Raw genomic sequence first — 20,020 nt, 5'->3', positions numbered from 1 at the left:
GCAGAATTACTGGATTGTAATGGTGTAATACATGCTGGAAAGGACTAAACGTTCATTCTTGAGTCTACACTTTTCACATATGTTTGACCGTATTCATCTTACTCATAAGATTTTATAATCAGAGGTTAGCAACAATCCAAAGGTCATGGAGATAACTGGCCTTGACTACTTCTTTAAAGCATTGCCAGGTGTTAAAAGGCTGTAGGTATCAGAAGGAAACCAAAGCAAAAACTCCAGCAGGCAGCCAAATGAACCCCAACAAGCAAAAATTAATCCAATAAAAGAAAAAGCTAAGAGTCCAGCCGTAAAACACTTTAATGATGAAGATTTCAAATTCACAAGATTCTTTCTCAACACAACATAAAATCAACAATGTTAGTCAGTTTAAATATAAAATGCCAGCCGATCATATTTGAAAACCAGTCATCTGACCAATAATTAAAATGCATTGCATAAATAATACTACCTAAAACATAGTATGAAAAGCATTTTATAGTATATTAAAATATATATATATATATATATATATATATATATATATATATATATATATATATATATGTATATATATTAAGACATAGAACCTGGAACTCATACAAAGCATATAAAAATATGTGATATAACAATATGTAATATAAAAAACATATAGAAGACATGTAAGGAAATTCCATTTCATACATAGTTATGCTTCTTCTTAAGTAATAGTTTTATGCTATTCTTACTATTTAGACCTGGAAACTTGTTAGCTCTAAAGAAATTTACCCACTTATACTCAGCCATGTCCATATTATTTACAAGATCACCCCCTCTTTTTGCTTACAAATTCTTTGTAAAACCTTAAATTTAAAAGAATGTCCAGTACCTAACTGCATAATGTGTTTACTAAGATCTTTAGTCACTATCTGCGAATCTCAGACGGATGAGAGCCAATTATGTCTTTAAATTTTTGGTTAGTTTTACCTATGTAAAAACATTCACATCTTATGCAGTTTGCAAAGTATATCACATTTTCTTTTAGAGACTTTGCTGAAGCTTTAAATATAAATGGCTCATTTGTCACTGGATGTATAATTCATTATCTAAACTAATATAGTGGCAATGGATACAACTGTGGCAGGGGACAGTTCCCTGTTTGCTAAAAGGAAAATTCTTATGAGAATCAAATACTTGATCTTTGTAACAGAGTCTTTGTTTTAACTTTCTTTCCTTTTTATAAATAAAATGTGGTTGCACATTAATAATTTCACTAATATTTGGGAATATGTGTCCGAGACAAGTATAAACTCCGCCTTCAGCTGCATTTTACCATCACCAAGAATAATGCTGCAATATGACCAAACGATTACTGACTTCAACAATTGGCTTCTGGTGTCATTCAAGGGAGGGGGGTACAATATATATCTGCCTGGGAGGAGATAGTGGACTGTCCTAAGTGCTTTGCCAGGGAAGACCTGCACCTATCTAACAAAGTTTTTATATATTGACTAAATCATTGTCCATCCCCATAGAGCCTATTTTCAGACAATGTCAGTCTTTTAAACTTCAGTATAACAAACCAGAATCCATATAACATAAAGATATTGCTGTTCATTGCTAGGACCCTAAAAAAACACTCCTTACCTTGGAAAACATGATTGCATTATCATGGAGACCTGGTTCAAGACCAAAGACAGTACTGGTAGTACAGGGTTTCAACGCCTACCACATGTTTAGGCTCACTCCATTAGATGAAGGCACTAAAGCCTGCAGTCTGTCAATATTCCTAAAAGAAAAAAATGTATAATCCAGTCCATCCAAGGCCAGGAACAATATTTCCATGGGGCCATAAGACATACCGAGCTGCCTACCAGTCAGCCTGAAACAGAACTTGTCAGACCCCCTAGAGAGGCTATTCAATATCAGCCTCTAAAATAGCTTCATGTGAAAGGAATGCAAGACAACAGTCATCCCCTTGCACAAAGGTGGGACATTAATTGACCAGGAAAATTGTAGACCCATAAGGTGTAAGGCTGTGGAAAATATCATTATGGAGTTAATAAATAAGAATATATGCAGCCTACAAACTCTTGCCCCAAGCCATTTTGGATTTGTAAAGTGCAGATCCTGACTATTGAACCTGGTCAACTTCTTTGAGAAGGTACTGAAACAAAAGATTAAGAAACATCAGTGCACTTCACATATCTAGACATTTCGAAGGTGTTCATTTTGGCATCATAGACTTTCCTAGTTAAATATAAATCACTATGTAACTCAATAGATAGGAAACTGGTTCACAAACAGAACCCAGTAAATTAGGGAGGACATCTCTACCTCCTCCAAAAGACCTGTCACTAGTGGTGTGACAAAGTTCAGTCCTTGAGGTCTCCTCTTTCCATTTACATCTTAGAGGTCAAAGGAAATGTTAGTTTTTTATGACTGACCAAGTTTGCAGATGACTGTACACTTGGTGCCATCATGAACTCCCCAGGGGACACCAAGATCCACCAAGAGGGCCACTCCCAAACAAATATCTGGTGTCAAAACCATGAACTACACCCAAATGCCAAGAAATGTATAGTACTAGCCTTCTGTCATCATGACTTCCCTTGTAATTATGAAACTGACAACACAGTTGTGAAAATTGATCCAATAGTCAGGGACCTGGGAACCTACGTTGACAAATAACTGTACTTTGATCACCACATATTCACTGTTGTAAGGAAGTCTTTTTTCTTTGCACAGCTTATATCTAAAGGTATGGCATTTAGGTCCAGGGATGGAATCATTCCACTGTACTTGGCTCGCATTAGGCCAATCATTGAATACAATGCCTTTTTCGGTATGTACTTCTCCAAACACTTGTCACAGGTGGAATGACCACTATGTTTTTCTCACTAAAAACAAGGGCCTAAATCATAAAATCTGTGTAGACCATCTCAAAGATTTGTCCCCCTTGTCTGTATCGTACAGGCTACTAAGAGGTGGCCTTCGCCTCATGTATAGAACCTCAACAGATCCTATCTTCTTAGAGATTTTACACATTTACAAATGCAATGATAGCATAAACTCATGATCAAGGGATCTCAAGCTCATTTACAGCATAAACAGGACACGTTGGAGAGATAGAAATATATCTCAGTGAATACCGCTTCTGTGGAACCATCTTCTACTCCACATAAATCAAAGTACTTCTCTTACACTATTCAAACATAATTTAGTTGAGTGGATGGGGAAATCATAAATTCACTCCCAGCTTAGCACTCCTACCCCTCATGGAAAGAGGCAACAAGTAAATGTCCCAACATTTCCTTCTTCTGCCCACCTCTGGGTTATTTATGCAAAAAATGTAAGGGCTAAAAAGCTACCATGAGAATTTAAGGCTAGGCTTCTTAATCTTCACTTATCAAAAGCCTGGTAAGTACCTATGAGCCTATCAACAAAAGAATGACCATCAACAATGTTATTAGATAACATGTAGAATGACCTCAGCTGTCTCAGTTGTATAGTTACAGCAGAAATGCTAGACTGACAAATTTCCAACTGGGGACAAAGTATTAATCTTATTTCTCATGGCTGAGATTAAATACCTGGCTACATGACAAGGGTCCTATTAAATGCTCAAAAATAGCTTGTGTAACCTTTAGGATAAAACAGCTGGGGAGATGTAACCCTGAGCAGATATAGCACATTAATGTTTCAAAGCCCTGAAGGAGCAAGACATTCTTATAACCAGCATGACTTGATGACAAAAAGGAGGTTTTGAATGCTAGTGGAGGGTCAGAATTCCAAACCTGAAGTGTACATAGTCAAAGTATTGTCAGTTCATTAGTGGAAGTAGGTGCAGGAATTCCTTCAGCAAAATAAATATGTGTTTTCTGTTTTACCAGACAGGACTTGTGGCTCAAAGAGGATAAGTATGTCTGGAGATAAATACAGTGTTACAACTTGGGGTAATTCATGAATTATGCAGTGCCTGGAGTAGCCAGATTACAGCCTTCTTAGATTCAGGACTTTGATTTTTGAGGACTGGCAGGTTATTGCATTATGTTTATATCGAATGTAATAGAGGTAATCTATCTTCTTACGGAACCTGCTAAGAGTAAAGTTGCCCATAGAGGAAAAAGACTCTTGACACTGAAGCAGCTTTTGTGAACATAAAGAAGACTTTTTGTTCCTCACTCCATCTTGCTTAAACCTACATTTTAATGCTTTTTATTGTGCATACTGATATGCCACTTCTTACCCTGGACTCTGTCCCAAGAGTATCAAGGCAAAGAACACCATTTGCTTCTTTATCCATTAGCTCAAGAACTGAGAGACTGGATAAGTTACAACTGAGAAATAATGCTTTGATATTGTGTGAGCCCTTAGCTCTCAGGTGTGATCTTTGAGGAAACCCCTTTACATTACTGACTGATGATGCCCCATCAAGTGGTTGTTACAACACAGAGAGAAAAATGCAAAGGTGCCCCTCTGGACATCGGCCCTACAAATTTTTCAGTTTAAATTCCTACATTGTCCAATCTTTATAAACAATAGAGTCTGTCTTCAATGGCTGTGCATCTCCACTGGTCTGTGCTGGGAGTTATGCAATGTGGTCAATGGCTGTACTACAAAGTCCATACACTTTAGTAAATCTCGGATTGATGTGGTATGGCCTAACATCAATAAGTGCCTTCTGGAAGAGAATGGGTTAATTCCCTAGAGAAGTTAAGGTGGGGTAGAGCAATAATTAGGGGAAACCAAATCAAGGTGGAACTGTAGTAAGAGACAGATTTAAGCACAAAGGGAGTTTGACTTTGGGAGTGTAGGCATTTCCCTTTGTGGAAAAGAAGACTGCATTGTCCTAATGATTTTCCTTAGAACCAAGGAGTGCTACATTTTACCCGAGAACTGTGCAGTGTTGTTTCTGAAGAAAATTGAAGAATGAACCCCAACAATGACATATCACTGCAGGGAAAAGTGAAAAAATAAGGATATGAATAAGAGGTTTGATCGTCACACGGCAAGAAATCTTTTGAAAAGATGGGTCCAAAATATCATTAGAAGCAGCATTTATTTCACTTTTTTATGTAAGTTATTTACAAAAATAAAAAGTGCAGAGTAAGAAATGAATCAAATATTAACATAGACTACATACCATAGCACACCCACACCCCTGAGGTGTCCATGCATCTGAACCTCCCACTTAAGGATTCCAAACAGTCTCTGCACCACTGAGCATGCTAAGCTTTTAGCTTGTATTGTCCCTTCCTCAGCATATCAATGAAGTAGTCAGATAAAGGTCATCATCCAGTGTTGTAGCAGGCTTTACTGGAAAAGCTCACTCAGACTCTGCCACAACTTGCTGCGAAGGAAAGATTAGTTTGCTTTTGCTTTTTTGTGTTTTGTATTACTTTATTGCTTTCTTCTGTTTTGTATATTGTGATTGTTTTCTTTACAATGTGCTTTACTTGTATTCTGCTTTTAATTGCATAGTAAAACTAGGAATGAGACCACAGCTGTGTCTCTTGTGAGTCACACAGAATTTTTCCCCACCCTTCCACCCTGATGCTCTTCTGTTGTTAAACACAACCGTCTTTCTAATTGCCTGGCCCTTATGTTAATTTGACAATGTATCTCCTTCCCTTTCCCCTTTCATTGGCTGTCGTGAGTAAGCACAAACTTATTTTTTGAGATTACTTCCTTCAAATAGTTACATTTATTGGCCACCCTACTGTATTCCATAGAACCAAAATAGAAAGTGCCCACCCCCTTTCAATCTGTCTTGCACTTTTACAATTAGTGGCTCTTCATTTAGATAGCTAAAGCTTAAATGACTCCCTCTTTCATATCTAACTGCTTAGTGCACATTGCAGTGCTTAGGATATTAACCAATGTTTTCCATCTTACCTTTAAATCTGCAACATCTATTGCAAGACCAGCAATTACTGGAGAGTCCTCAGTCTGCCTCTCAATAGCCATCTTGGGATTAGTGCTTCTGTTTTCTCCTGGTGAGAAAAGGAGCACAGGAACATTATTTCCTGGACAATGTTGATCACTGGATAGCCTAATAACTGCTTCATAAGTGACCAGTTTGTAATTTGTGCTTATGTTCTGCTCTTGGTGAGAGAAGGAGCAGAGTGCATTGATTCCTGACTGATTCTGGTTGGGCAGTGAGTGTCTGTGCTTGACATTCCTGATTGGTCTGGTTGCTATTCAAGGCATCTACCAGGAAAAGGCTATAACAAGCCTACAGACCCTTGCTTTATCTGGGACAAGATTGTGGATCACCAAACAGGCTGTGGCCTGCTTCTTATCTTGGGATTGGTGCTAATGTTTTGCTTCTGGTGAGAGGAGAAGCAAAGGAGCACTGTATCCCAGCAAAGTGAAGCTGTGGTGAGACCAGCACTAGTAGTAGTCAGGCAGTAGTCATTCATGTGACTCCCCTCTTTTCATCATTCTTGACACTAGGGAACAAGTTCTTAATCCTCTCTCTATGGCCAAGAACACTGCCTTACTGGGCCCAGACATTATCCCAGGATGCCTTCTAAATAGCATGAAACATGACCTATCAGGCCCTCTGAATTGTTATTTAACTATAGTCTCCAAACAGGCTTCACACCTCACGAATAAAGAACAGCAACAGTTATCCCTCTGCACAAAGGTCAGCCATCTATAGACACTGGAAACTACAAACCCATAACTCTCGCTAGTCGTATATGCAAAGCCATGGAAAGAATTACCATGGAAATTATCTATAATGATATAGTAAAAATCCAGACACTGGACCCAACCCAGTTTGGTTTCATCAAGACAGGTCATGCCTAATGAACCTGATTGACTTCTTTGAGAAGGTCACCAAAACAATGGATGAGGGCAAAATGGTTCACATTGCCTACCTTGACCTGGCCAAGGCATTTGGCACAATACACCACTCGAGGATTGTTGACAAACTCAGTAGGTTAGGTGCAAATCCATATGCCATCCGGTGGATAACCAACAGGCTCACAAACAGAACTCAGGAAGTTACAAATGGGGAGTCCACCTCTACAAAGAGGCCAGTCACAACTGGAGTCCCTCAGGTATCAGTCATTGGACTGCACCCTTTTTGGCATTTCCTTCTCTAAAGTCAAGGCCAATGCCAATGGTCTCCGGCTGACTACATTTGCTGATGATTGCAAATTAGGAGCAGTCATTAAATCCTACACTGACACAGAGGTTCTCCCTAAAGGGCTGACACAGACAAACAACTGGTGTCTGAGCCATTGACTAAAACTAAATGTCAAGAAATGCATAATAGTATCCTTTGTGAAGTCATCTACCCCTGGTAATTATCATATTGACAGCACACCCCTTAGAGCTGACCCAGTAGTCAGGGACTTGGAGACACACATAGACAGTAATCTAGCCATTGACCATCCCATCTCTACAGTAGTGAGGAAATGATTTTATGTTGTACAACTTATAAACAAAGGTATGGCATCTAGGTCCAAGGAAGTCACTGTTCCATTGTATTTAGCATTCATCAGACCTATCATTAAGTACAGTGCCCCCTTTGGTATATACTTAACCAGGCATATCCAACAAGTGGAACATCTACAGAACTTCCTCATTAAAAGAATACAGGGTGTTAATAAAATGTCCTTTGCAGACTGCCTCAAGATCCTCTCCCGTATTTTGTCTCCTACAGGCTGTTGAGGGGAGATGTATGCCTGCCATGCAGGGCATTCTCAGACCCCACTCTGATGGACCTCCTGCATATCCACAAAACAATCAGCACCAGAACTACCCATTCTAAAAACATAAACCATTACTATTTTAAATATTTTGAACTATATACATGGATACTTGCAATACTCTTTTCTGAACATAATATATATATATCCAAACTATGTGGGGGCTACGCCACCCACACCCCCCAATATGGGGGGTGGTATCCCCACCCCCCCTTACTATATATACTAACTTCAGGGTCGCACTACAATAGGGAAAAGACCATCTATAACTTTCAGTGAAATGTGTTTCAGTGAATTGAGCTTTCAGTGATTTGTGCACAGTGAAATGTGCTTTCAGTGAATAGTCCTAGACCCCTCTGGAATAGGCTCAACACCCATGTGAAACGGAGTTTCTCCCTAACCCAAGTCAAGTATAACTTGGAGAATTTATTTATTATTTATTATTTATTTATTTTACAGTTGTTGACCGGGTTAGTCTAGCTGGGCTGAATCAAAGTGCAGCTTATTTTTTGAGCATCTCAGCTGTTGGTAGGCCCACTGGCATAATTTAGTTAAATATAAACAGATTATCAAAGACACAGTGTAAAGTCTATAGACATTCTACTACACAAGGTGATTTTATGTTGCTTTTGAAAAAGAAAGATGCAAGAAGTTTGCCCTCTTTCTTTAAATTATTGGTGCCGCTACTATGTTGGTCACGTATGGCATTTTTTTGTGTACTAGACATGTGATGAGGGGGATTCAAAAAATTGTGTGAAGAGGTAAATCAAGCCTGAAAATAGGGACATACTTCCAAAAATAAGTACATCATGTACAGGTATAAATCAGGCCTGCAAATGGATACATTCCACCAAAATACAGAACCACTGTATATCCATGAGGTGCTTTAGGACAATGCCTGGCATGTGACACTTAACCACTTGATGCAGGCTTTGTGGTAACCCCATGGACATTTTCTTGGCACATTCTTGATGATGCCATCTGCTGAAACTGTCATGTGATAGAGCAGAATCCTTCCTGCTCATACATGTCACCCCACAAGGCAGGCTGTTGATTTTTACAGAGATGCAATGTACTATGTGTATTCTCCTTGGTAAACATGTCAGTTATGGAATGTTTACATTGCAGTTCTTCATCTCTGAGTGAATTGAGGAGTATTACATGTTCCTCATAAAATAAGCATGCATGTGATAATTATACCCACTTAATTTGATGGGGATCATGGGGCATTCCTGTAGTATTGTCTATTAACCACTGGACTGTGTTTATGGCTAGAATGCAGATAGTTACCTCAGCACTGTTTTTTACTGTGATATTTCAGCCCAGAAGTCCAGCTTGTGCCAAATTTGTTTGGCACATATCATATGTGGTGCCCGTGATAACCCAATTTACCATGTTTTTTGTTTAGTTACACTGACTGGTTCACCGCATTGTCAGCTGACACCAGAACCCAGTGTATTTCTGCTGTCCACCACTCTTAGTCCGAAATAGTTTGCACTATTGTTGCCATTGATTTCCATTCCCCACTCATCTCTGCATGCAAAATATGGTATTCCTTCAATGCTGTGCATCACTTTATCCTCTAGGATTCTGCAACACTTGTAGAAAACCCCTTCATTCACAACATATAATCCCATCTGCATCATCCTTCTTAATGCACATTTTCAGTACGTCTTGGAATTTCTCTGGATTTCATGAATTGCATCTTCATCATTTGGTTGTTGCATCATTTTGCACCTCCCTATTGTTTACTACATTGGCCAGCACAATACATTGTTTTGTTCTTGAGTTCAGGCCAGTCTCTTACTACAGGAACACTTTATACAACAGAACCAAGTTTAAGTACAGCTGTACCAAAATGGGTAACAAATATGGAAGTTTTCTTTTACAGGTGTCTCATCCTGAAAGAAGATTATACCACTGTCATTATCTAGATGAAAGCTGGACATATTATTAATTCAGGAGTGTTCCAAACAGTGGTCTGTCACTGATCAAAATGATCACAAGACTTTCAAAAATCTAGTCACAATAACCATAAATCCCAAAGATCCAAAGCTCATGAGAAATATGTGTTAACAAATATTACATATTCCACCTATTAAGAAAACATGGACATGAATTCTGGACCATGCCTCACACCTGTATTATTCCTAATGAAGCATAGGTCCAATAACATAACCATGGAAGATTTTTTTTCTTTGGATAAATGCTGTCTACCTGGTCTGTGGTTTTGAGACTGTTTTTAATTTCTTTTCACTAACTGATTTACACTATTATCACACAGAGTATCTTTCACTCATCAGTGCAGGCACTGTCTTTAGCTTCAATGACTTTGATGGTGCATACTGTGACAGACACACCTGGATGTAATCTATCATCACACAGGGGGGTATTGTCTCAAATTAGAAGCATGTTGAATTCCAATTATTAAAAAGAACATCATGTGAAAGATGACATAAGTGTAAGAAGTATTTTTCTAAACAACTGTTGGGCTTTTGGTAAGATGGAACTGATACTGCATTCTGCAGGGCTCAGGGGAGAACACACAGTTCTTTGGATATTGGAGAAGAGAGCTGCAGTCTGACTGTTTCATGTATATTTAGGATCTTGCTGCTGACAAAGACAAGTCAATTATATCATGCAGACTTTAAGCTTAGGAAGACAAATGGGATGTCAGCAAGTTAACAGTACATGAAGAATGATGATTGTCAGATGCATTTTTATTTATAGGTGGCAACAGTTTTTGTTCAAATTCAGGGGAAAAACAGGAAGAAACATGATCAAGTGCAGCCTGTGTGGCAATGCACAATGTAAAAAGAACATGTGCTATGTTTTCTGCTGGAAGACAAATGTGAATGTGAATATTATATGATTTGCAGTAGAAAAAGTTACTTGGGTACATAATTTAAAGATACATAAACCGGAGCTGTAAATATCATTGCATTGGTGAGAAATTAATAATGATGGTGTAAAACAAAATCATTTTAGCAGTTTGAATAACATTTGGCACATTGGACTGAATTTCCAAAAGAAACTAGAAGATGTCATGATTTTCTATTCCATGACAGCGACAGAATTATACCAGTTGTTTCACATCAGGGTTATTCTAATAAAAGTAATTTGAGGAGCCCACAATCACTGGCTTTTACTTGCAGTTCTAAGAATAATAATATACTTTTGTATGCCTGTTTATTTAAAAAGAGAAAACTTCAGCCTAAATATTGGAACAGTTAAGTAATAGAAAAGAGTGCAAAGGTATCTAATTTTAAAGATTTACACATTTAGCCACAAGGTAAGATGATCTGCTAAGCAGGCAACAAGCATCACCCACATGACTTGAAAACTGGTAAAATAAGTACTGAATCACAATTACACAAATGAAGCATGTGTGACCAGATCTATAGTTTATGAAACTGTGTTTATTTAATGTACTTTTTGCAAATAACTACTCAAGCAGAAATATTATATAGAAGTAGCGTAAGGACTGAGTTTTTGTGTAAAAACAATGAAAAGATAAGACAGCCAGAGGACTTAAATAAAACCAAGGATTCAATTAAATTATTATAATGTGGGTGTTCTTAAGTAAGGTCTTGGCACTGGAAATGTAGCCATCAGAATAGTATAAGTATTTAAGATAACAGACTGATGAGAGAATAGGTATTAGCGTCACAGGTAAAGCACTGGAAAGTTGGTATACTGCAAACAAACAAGAAAAGTAAACATAATTCTAAAGAAATTATAATTTCCCAGAATATAAAATACAAACCTGTTAACATAAAAAAACATTTCGACTTGGTATTTGTATGGGTTATTGCCATTTTCCTAATCTAAATATGGTACCCAGAACATAACTCTCAACTGTACAGATTTTCACAGAATATCCAGATTTTTGCCTTACATTTTTGGTCCATTTTTTATAAAATTGTGATTTTCTGACAAATCATTGGCAAGTCATTAAAGATTAAAGTCAGAAAATAATGGCAGACATTTGAGTTTCAAACTTCATACCCTTCAAAAAAATTAATTCTAACACAAAACTTGTTATTCTATCACCTTCTAAGTTTGTAAGAGCAATACCTAAAAGTTGTTTCTATTTTGGGGCCCTTGTCCCACCATTATTTATGGCTTTATCCAGTTTGAGAGGTATGACCCAGGAGCAGAAAAGACCGAGAAGCAGAAAAATAATTCATGCTAGGGTATTCCTTACAAACTAGAAAATAATTGGACCTTAAGCAATACATTTTATATTTATAGCATCTGTTCTGAATTTAATGCCATTAATTTTATTCTTCTTTTCCTACAGAGGTATTAATTTTGTCTTCTGGATTTAAAAAGAACCATCTAAATCTTCTTTGGGGATGATCATTATAACAGTAAATCGTAACCACTGGATTTACCGACCTTCACTGTGCTTTGCCTTAGGCATATTTTTCTCAGCTGTCCCTTTCCCTATGAAGAAAATGGTTAGGTCTTCTGCTTGTCTAGGTAAGCATGGCTTTTGTATAAGATCAGCATTAGTTCTTCAGTTCTGTCAGAGTACTGTCTGTCCTTCAGCTAGAGAAACTCTTTGTTAGGAATGCCTTTTTTATTAAAATACTATTCTCTTCAGTCAAATCATTTGTGTGGTCGAAGGTTATGTCTTCATACCCAGATCTATAAATAAAATGGCACAACAACTGTTTATATTGTTTGGGGCCAGACATCTTGTGAAATCTGTCAAAAGTTTGTAAGTTTACTAAGGACAGGTAAAGATATAGTATCTTTTTCAAGAGTAAAAATGGTAAAGACTCTTTAGAAACAGAAGAGTAAAGACATAAGTAAGCCCAGAAGACCTGCTTCAACAGAAAAGGAAAAAGAAAGTAAAAAAAAAAACATCAGGAGAGGATGGAAATGCAAGTCATGATAGATAAAGATGAAAAACATAATGCAGCAGCCATGAATTCTAATGAAAAGTGTAAGGTCTCTAAAATGGGATTGCCTTATTATTTGTTGAATGACAACTGGCCGTTCTTTGAATAGCTGCAATGCATTGGCCAACATGTTACAATTACTGAATGACAAACTGGAAACCTGAACCAAATGAAAGTGAATATATGGTACCAGAATAACCTAGGAGGAAGGAGAAGGAGGTCACAAGGGAAGAGGAGGAGTTATAACAAGGGAGAAGGAGGAGGAGTTATAGCAAGGGAGAAGGAGGAGGAGTTATCTTAAGAGTGAGAAGTAGCACAGGAAATTCAAAAAAAAAAAACTCTATGGCATGGCATTAAGCCACTACAGGGATTTAAAGAGTTCATATCCAAATTGCTGTTGACATGCATTTCAGTGATCCCTGTGGTGGTTAACTTCCTGCCATACCATTCAGCAATTCCTGATTTTAACACATTTTGTATGTCACTCATAAAAGTTGTCATTTTCAGGTACCTTTTTGGGATTATAGTCACTCAGTAATGCCAGACATTAGAATACCATAATTTATATTCAGAAAATGCATGTTAATGTAACTTCTGTTTGTCTATTAAATTTTAAGTGAAAGAGTGAAACTGTCTGGCAGACAGAGCAGAGGGTTAATGCTAGGAGCTGTTAATGTTTTGGTTTTCATGATCCAGGGTTTGTTTCCCTTCAGCTTCTGTTTTTTTGTGCTGTGTGACTTTGAGCAAAGTCACTTAGCCATACAATGCCCCCGGAAAAAGGTCCACGTAGATCATGTATAATGTCAGGTGGCTCTCAAGGTTTCTACTCTTCTGGTTCCTGGTCTGGTCACCTTATATGGGAAAGACATTTTTGCACTTGCATTCTATAAAAGGGGATTGGGGTGAATACTAACCTAATCCCCTTAGGGGATTGGGGAAATACTAACCTAATCCCCTTAGGGTACTGGGGTAAATACTAACCTAATCTCCTTAGGAGATTGGGGTAAATACTAACCTAATTTCCTTAGGGGATTGGGGTAAATACTAACCTAATCCCTTTAGGAGACTGAGGTAAATACTAACCTAATCCCCTTAGGGGATTGGGGTATATACTAACCTAATCCCCTTGGGGGATTGGGGTAAATACTAACCTAATCCCCCTTTATAGAATGCAAGTGCAAAAATGTCTTTGCCATATATATGCCTTACGTTACTTAATGTTGAAGGTTACTGATTACTACTGACGTAATTCAGTCTGTAGCAACCACCTGCAAACAAAAGTATCTTATATATGCCTTACGTTACTTAATGTTGAAGGTTACTGATTACTACTGACGTAATTCAGTCTGTAGCAACCACCTGCAAACAAAAGTATCTTTTTTCAAAAAAAAAAAAACACAGATGTGTGGTTCATCCTTGTTTTAATACCTATCAGGAGACCTTTTTTTTTGCTTGGAATGTCAAGAGATCCAGGGAGCCCATTCTTCAGCTCATGCTACTATCAATGTTTTAGAAAAGATTAAAATACAAGGTATATTTTTTGCAAAAGACTACAATTAAAAAGGAAGTGGTTGGGTTTGCGTTTCAAAAGTGGAAAAACCTAAGAAATAGTTTTTATGTGCAGCATCATCCAAATGCTGGTAGCTATTTCAGTTCATAAAGCACTAAGAGAGACTATAAATCAGGTTATTGTAGATGAAAATGTGTGCTGGACAGTAGATAAAGTTTGCTCACAAATTTATATGGTCCCATTGAGGACACACCTCCACCCCTAAATCTCCTTGGTATGAAGTCTGAGTCCTTTTTTATCCATTATATGGATTTTATAGTTGGGGTGATTGTAGTATGCTGATGGAATTGGCATCTCACAGAATTCTCAGTGGCATCTCCCACCTTGTTAAAATCTTCAAGGAACTTAGGTATTTCATCCACTAATTTTAATTGATAGATACTTGGAGAGCACATAACCCCTCTAAACTAGACAACACCTATTCTGTACTAGGAATTGTTAGCAGATTAGACCATTGGTTGGTCAAGGAGCACATTTTACAAGCTGTAACTACTTCTGTAATACAACCTAATGCCTTATTAGACCACTCCTTAGATACTTTTAATTGCATACCTAAGTTTGAGCATCTTCTATTCCTCCAGTGGAAATTTGATCCATTATTGTTACAAACTGAAAACTCAAAGATAATTCTTTTACAGCAAATAACCTCCTCTGAGGACTTTTACCAATTACCAAATAAAAAATATCTTTGCCGAATGGGAAGTTTTTAAGTGTAAGGGTAAATTTATCAAGTCATAAAACAAAATTTTACAAAACTTAAAACTGGGTACATTAACTACTAGACTACAAAAAAGCAGTGTAAGGACAAGGCCATTTGGGGGAAATTAGAAGTCTAAAGCAAATGATCATACAAAAACAATATCACAGTCTTCACAAGAAATGGTATAGTTACAAATTATTTTATTGGGCCACAGATATAACCTCTAATATGTTATTTGCATAGAAATACAAAGATAATAGTAACAAATATTATATTACAAAACTTATGAATGATAAAGGTAAAGCACATTTAGATCTGTATTGGATAATCAAAGTATTACTGGAAGAATGTTCCCACAAAATGGTCACTCTAGAAAAATCTCAACTGAAGGAGCTTCCTTTCCATCTAAAATTCCACTTTTGGAGGTCCCACTAAATATGATGGGATTACTCATGAATCATACCTCTATACAAGAGGTATAAACAAACTGAGTGAGATAAGTATGACTCCAGTTATAACAAATGTGCAGCTCTCTTTCCTAAAGTGGAGGAAACTTCATTTCAATTTTCTCAGGAGAATTCAATGTGTTAAAGTGTTTTTCATGCAACATTTTCTCACTACATAAGGAACACCTAAAAGCTAATAAAAACTATATTTTGGATAGGAAGAAACCTAGAATAAGTAAGGAAAAGATGTTCATTCCTTTAATTAGTGGACGCTTTAGAATTCCATATTTATTTGGAAATGGCAGAGCAGTCATCGGTTGGTTCTATGGCAGAATGAGACCTTTATCAATGATCATTAACACAACTTCTGTTAATTACACCTTCTTGCATAATCAGGGACCTTGGAAGTTTAGATGAAGGAAGCTAACATATACTTGTTGCACTGTTACCTGATTTACTGATCAGACACAAGATTTTTAGCAGTGCTGAGCCAGTCATTGCACTTAGTCCACTGTGACCAGTGTATCTCATTCCTTAGGTCTTATATCTCTTTGAGGTGTTATTGATTCCGCCCTGTCTTCATATTCACTGCTATGTTGTGTTACGTGGAGCTCACTGGTAGTATTCTGAAGCTTGTTAAAGCAAAGTTCGTATGCATAAACTCTGGTTTTGTAACTAAGTGAAGTTCACAGAGCTTCATGAATGGCAGTAGGGAACTGCATCAAGAAGCAACTAACTGTTATAAAAGTGTGACTCACTTTGTGAGATCTTAAAAATGGCAGCAAACCTCTTGTGTCCCTGATTTTCAGAAACAACCCTGATTTCCTTTAGAATTTTGTTCTGCCACTCATAAAATTTGGGATTTGGTGATAAAACAGTGAGGGTTAAAGTTACAGTTACAAACTTCCAAATCATTTTAGTCTTAGCTTCTCTTAATGTCTAAGTTGAATACTGTGAGTCTTTGTACCTTATTAAGAGGATTTGTTCTTGATTTTTTGGCTTTGTCCCTGATTTAAATAATAAAGGAAGAGAGTCTGAATGGCAGTGAGAAGCAAAGAGTAACCTTGTTCCTCTCTTTGTACTACAACTTAAAAATTTGTTACAGAACTTGCACTGCCTCACAACCTCCTTTTTTTTGGGGGGGGCAAATAAAGCTCTGTATGATCTGGTCTCTGATCATAACATGTTTTTGAAATGGATGGCAAGAAATTCATCCCTGAAACTTTGGTCTTGAGGCTGAGACTTGAGAGATATGCTGTTATTTGTGTGTTGCACAAGGTGAGTTATATCTTTTAAAGCTGTTATTTGCTTTCTGATCCAGTTCCATACTGACTGCCACTGGTGTGGCATTGCAGGCTTCACTTCCTCATAATGCACAGGTTCATACAAGCATCTTAGAAGCTACTCTGAATCTGTCACTTGAACTCATAACAATCTGGTTATCAGAAACCTAATTATAATTTTCAGTATATTTTCCAGTGCAAACTGTGTTGCTCATGTTATTTGTATTAACCTTTTTGTAAAGAAGCAAGTTCATCACTGAAAAAGGGGTCCCATCGGTCCAATTCTTCACCAACACATATAAATAAGTAAAATTTATAAAACATTGAACAAACAGAAGAAGAACTGCTGATAATGCATATTGGAATCTCTAGAGACCATATTGCAGAGAAAAGCACTATAGGCATCAGTTAACAGGCCTATTATTCAGGTAACTGCTCCCCATACACCATTACTGGCTTGCTACCTTTCAGGAAATTCCCATAACTCACATATAGCTGTGTTTCCTGTATTTAGTTCCTTTACGAACTTTTAAGTAGCAGCATATATAATAAAACACATTTCTCTATGCTTAAATCCTGCAACTTGTAATTAATACTGGTGGGTAAGGTGTTTTCTGTACTGAAAAGAAATATTGGTTTGTAAAGTATGCAAAATAAATACTTTTATAGCAATTTTTTTTCAAAACAATTTTATTAGAGTTTGCCGTACAGTAATGACAAAGGTAAAGGTAAGAAGAAACATATCTAAAATAATACATAAATATAAACTGAAATACCTATAACTATATACATTATATACAATCAAGAGAATAATTGATACAGTACAGAAGTCAAATGACAGTTAATCCACCTTAAGTGAAATTGTGCCTTTCATAGTGATGGAGGGTCAGGATTTTTAATAATAACCTCCTCTTTTACTCCACCCTATACAGCTGATGTGTGTGCCATCTATGGACATGTGCTTCCTTCTCTCCATACAACTCATACTTCTATTGGTATAGTCTCGACATTTTATGTGTACTATACATTAGATTATCTTGGCTTATCCCCCCAGCCCTACCCATTTGCTCAGAAAAGGAGATACAGTCAGTGCTGCTCAGACCTAGCTCTCTTCCCCCTCCCAGCCAATCATGTGTCTCTAGACTTGAAGCTCAGTTACAACTGTCACAGACAGGTGGGAGCATTCCTTTTATGCAAATGAAACCTGTGCATCTTCATAAACCTTTGGTATATGTAACATTGTACTAAGGTGAATACTTTGCCACTAAAGTATATAAGTGCACATACCATTGTTGTTAAAGCTTTTGCATTTTTTTATCAGGAATACATCAGTATAGATGATAGTTTTACTGATATTGGTAAGTGTGTAGTTTTATTAGTGTGTGTCATACCAGTGACAGAACTTGGTGCTTTTATTACATAGTTACTCAGGTCTGATAAAGAAGTGGAATATTAGACTGAGAAGGTTGTACACAACATTCCATTTTCTTGCTTAGTTTCTGCTTTTTATCCATTAACTTTTAATGGGTGTTTTCTTTATTTATTTATTAGCTAGTTAGCTATGGTTTGTTGTTAAATTTTCCTTAGGCATTTGGTTGGCCTGATTAGTCTTACTAGGCATGCATATTTTCAGAGAATAAGGGACATCATAGAAATTCTTCTACCCTTTTTGATGAGTTGCATGGATTACATTCTCACATGACAACATATTTATTTATATCGTAAGTGAAAGACAATATTGGCAAATAACATAAAGCTCAGATATCTAATGTGGCACAGGCCCTCAGTACTTCTTGAAAGTTCTTTATTTTTCAATAGCACCCTCCTTGTAACAAGAGACAAGAAAACATTAATTAGTATGTATTTGTATATTAACATATAGCGTTAAAGTTTAGAAACAGAAAAAGCAGTTCCTGTACTATATCAGTGACACTGACCCCCCACACACACACACACACACACACACTCACACATATCCACAATCAGGCATTTAATTCCTTTTAGTAAACTATGGGTAAAACACAACAGAAATTAAGAGTAGCTTGCATTTCTCTGTTTTTAATTTTTCTAAGTCTTTTGGGTTTCTAATACCATGACAGGAATGGACCCCATTCCTATGTCAAAGAATGATTAAAGTTCATGAAATTAGTATTGTTTCAATCTTTGATGTTAGCCATAAATGCTCTATGCAGCACCCACAATGTGCCCAGTATTGACTCCTACAATTCATAAAGAGTTGCATGTATCTAAGTACAATTGAAATTTCTTTTTTATATGACCCATCATTCCTACTACTATTAGAACTGTCTGGGTATCATTCCTCCACATTGCCCTCATTTCTGCCTGAAAATCTTGGTATTTTATAATTCTGTCTCTCTGTACATAAGACACTGTAACCACTGGGTATAGCAATTTCAATGATCAATGCTACTTTTTGTCGTCTTTTCATGGACTACTATATTTGGTTTTCTCACATCTATTTTTTAAACTGTTGATAATGGGTGATCCCATGTGAAATACATTTCATCATTCTCTATAATGCGTTGTGGTTCATGTTTCCAGTGTTTTTCAGCTACTTCTCTATTGCAGCATTATTCCCATTCCAACAGTCTTACCCCATTATTGTGCCTTTCAGTATACTGGCCCTCTGTCATGAGTGCATCCCACCCAGCAACTGGATGTGCAACTGTTTTCAGTTCTTTTGTACAGGACCTGCATTTCTGTGTTTCTCCCACTTTTCCAATGGATTTTGTAATCCAACGTGTACATAGTCTACTCCTATGAGCGACCATTATTATTCTTTTATCTTTTGGTATTAATTTACCTCTTCTCAACCATTTCTATATCAAATTTTGGTCAAAATCAGTTTGTTCTAGGATCTCTGTACTTACCACTATATTTATGGATTTTCCACATTTTTTCTTCTCATCTGATCCTTTTCCTTACAGTCTTTCATTTTTTTCCCCTTTTTGCACATTCAGTTGCAGTCTGATTTTTGCCTACTACTGCCTTGATTTCTATTCCTGCTTCACACCAAAACACTTCTGTTAAACTAAGCAAGGATATCATCTTAGACTTCTTTTCCACGTTTTAAAACTTTCACTATGTTTGGATCTGAATAGGTCAGCAAATATGTATGCAGTTCTGTGATTGCAGATCTATATATGTAATCAGCTTTGAGGAGGCCCTTATCTCCTTCTGAGTAAGGAATATATGATCACTGTATACACTAATTTTTATATGTCATTTCATACGCATGAACCATTTTTCTTGTTTTCCTGTTCAACTGATCCAATAATTTTTGTGGCCAGTCAATTACCCTAAAGATGTAAGTTACAACAGGAAGACATAACTGGTTTATAGCTTAAACTTTATTCCTAGATGTCAAGGTAGTTTTCAATAACAGTTTTCGTC

This window comes from Protopterus annectens, chromosome 13.part0 (genome assembly GCF_019279795.1).
Source record: "Protopterus annectens isolate FY-2018-M chromosome 13.part0, PAN1.0, whole genome shotgun sequence".
Lineage (NCBI taxonomy): Eukaryota > Metazoa > Chordata > Ceratodontiformes > Protopteridae > Protopterus > Protopterus annectens.
Note: the sequence above shows the minus strand (reverse complement) of the source record.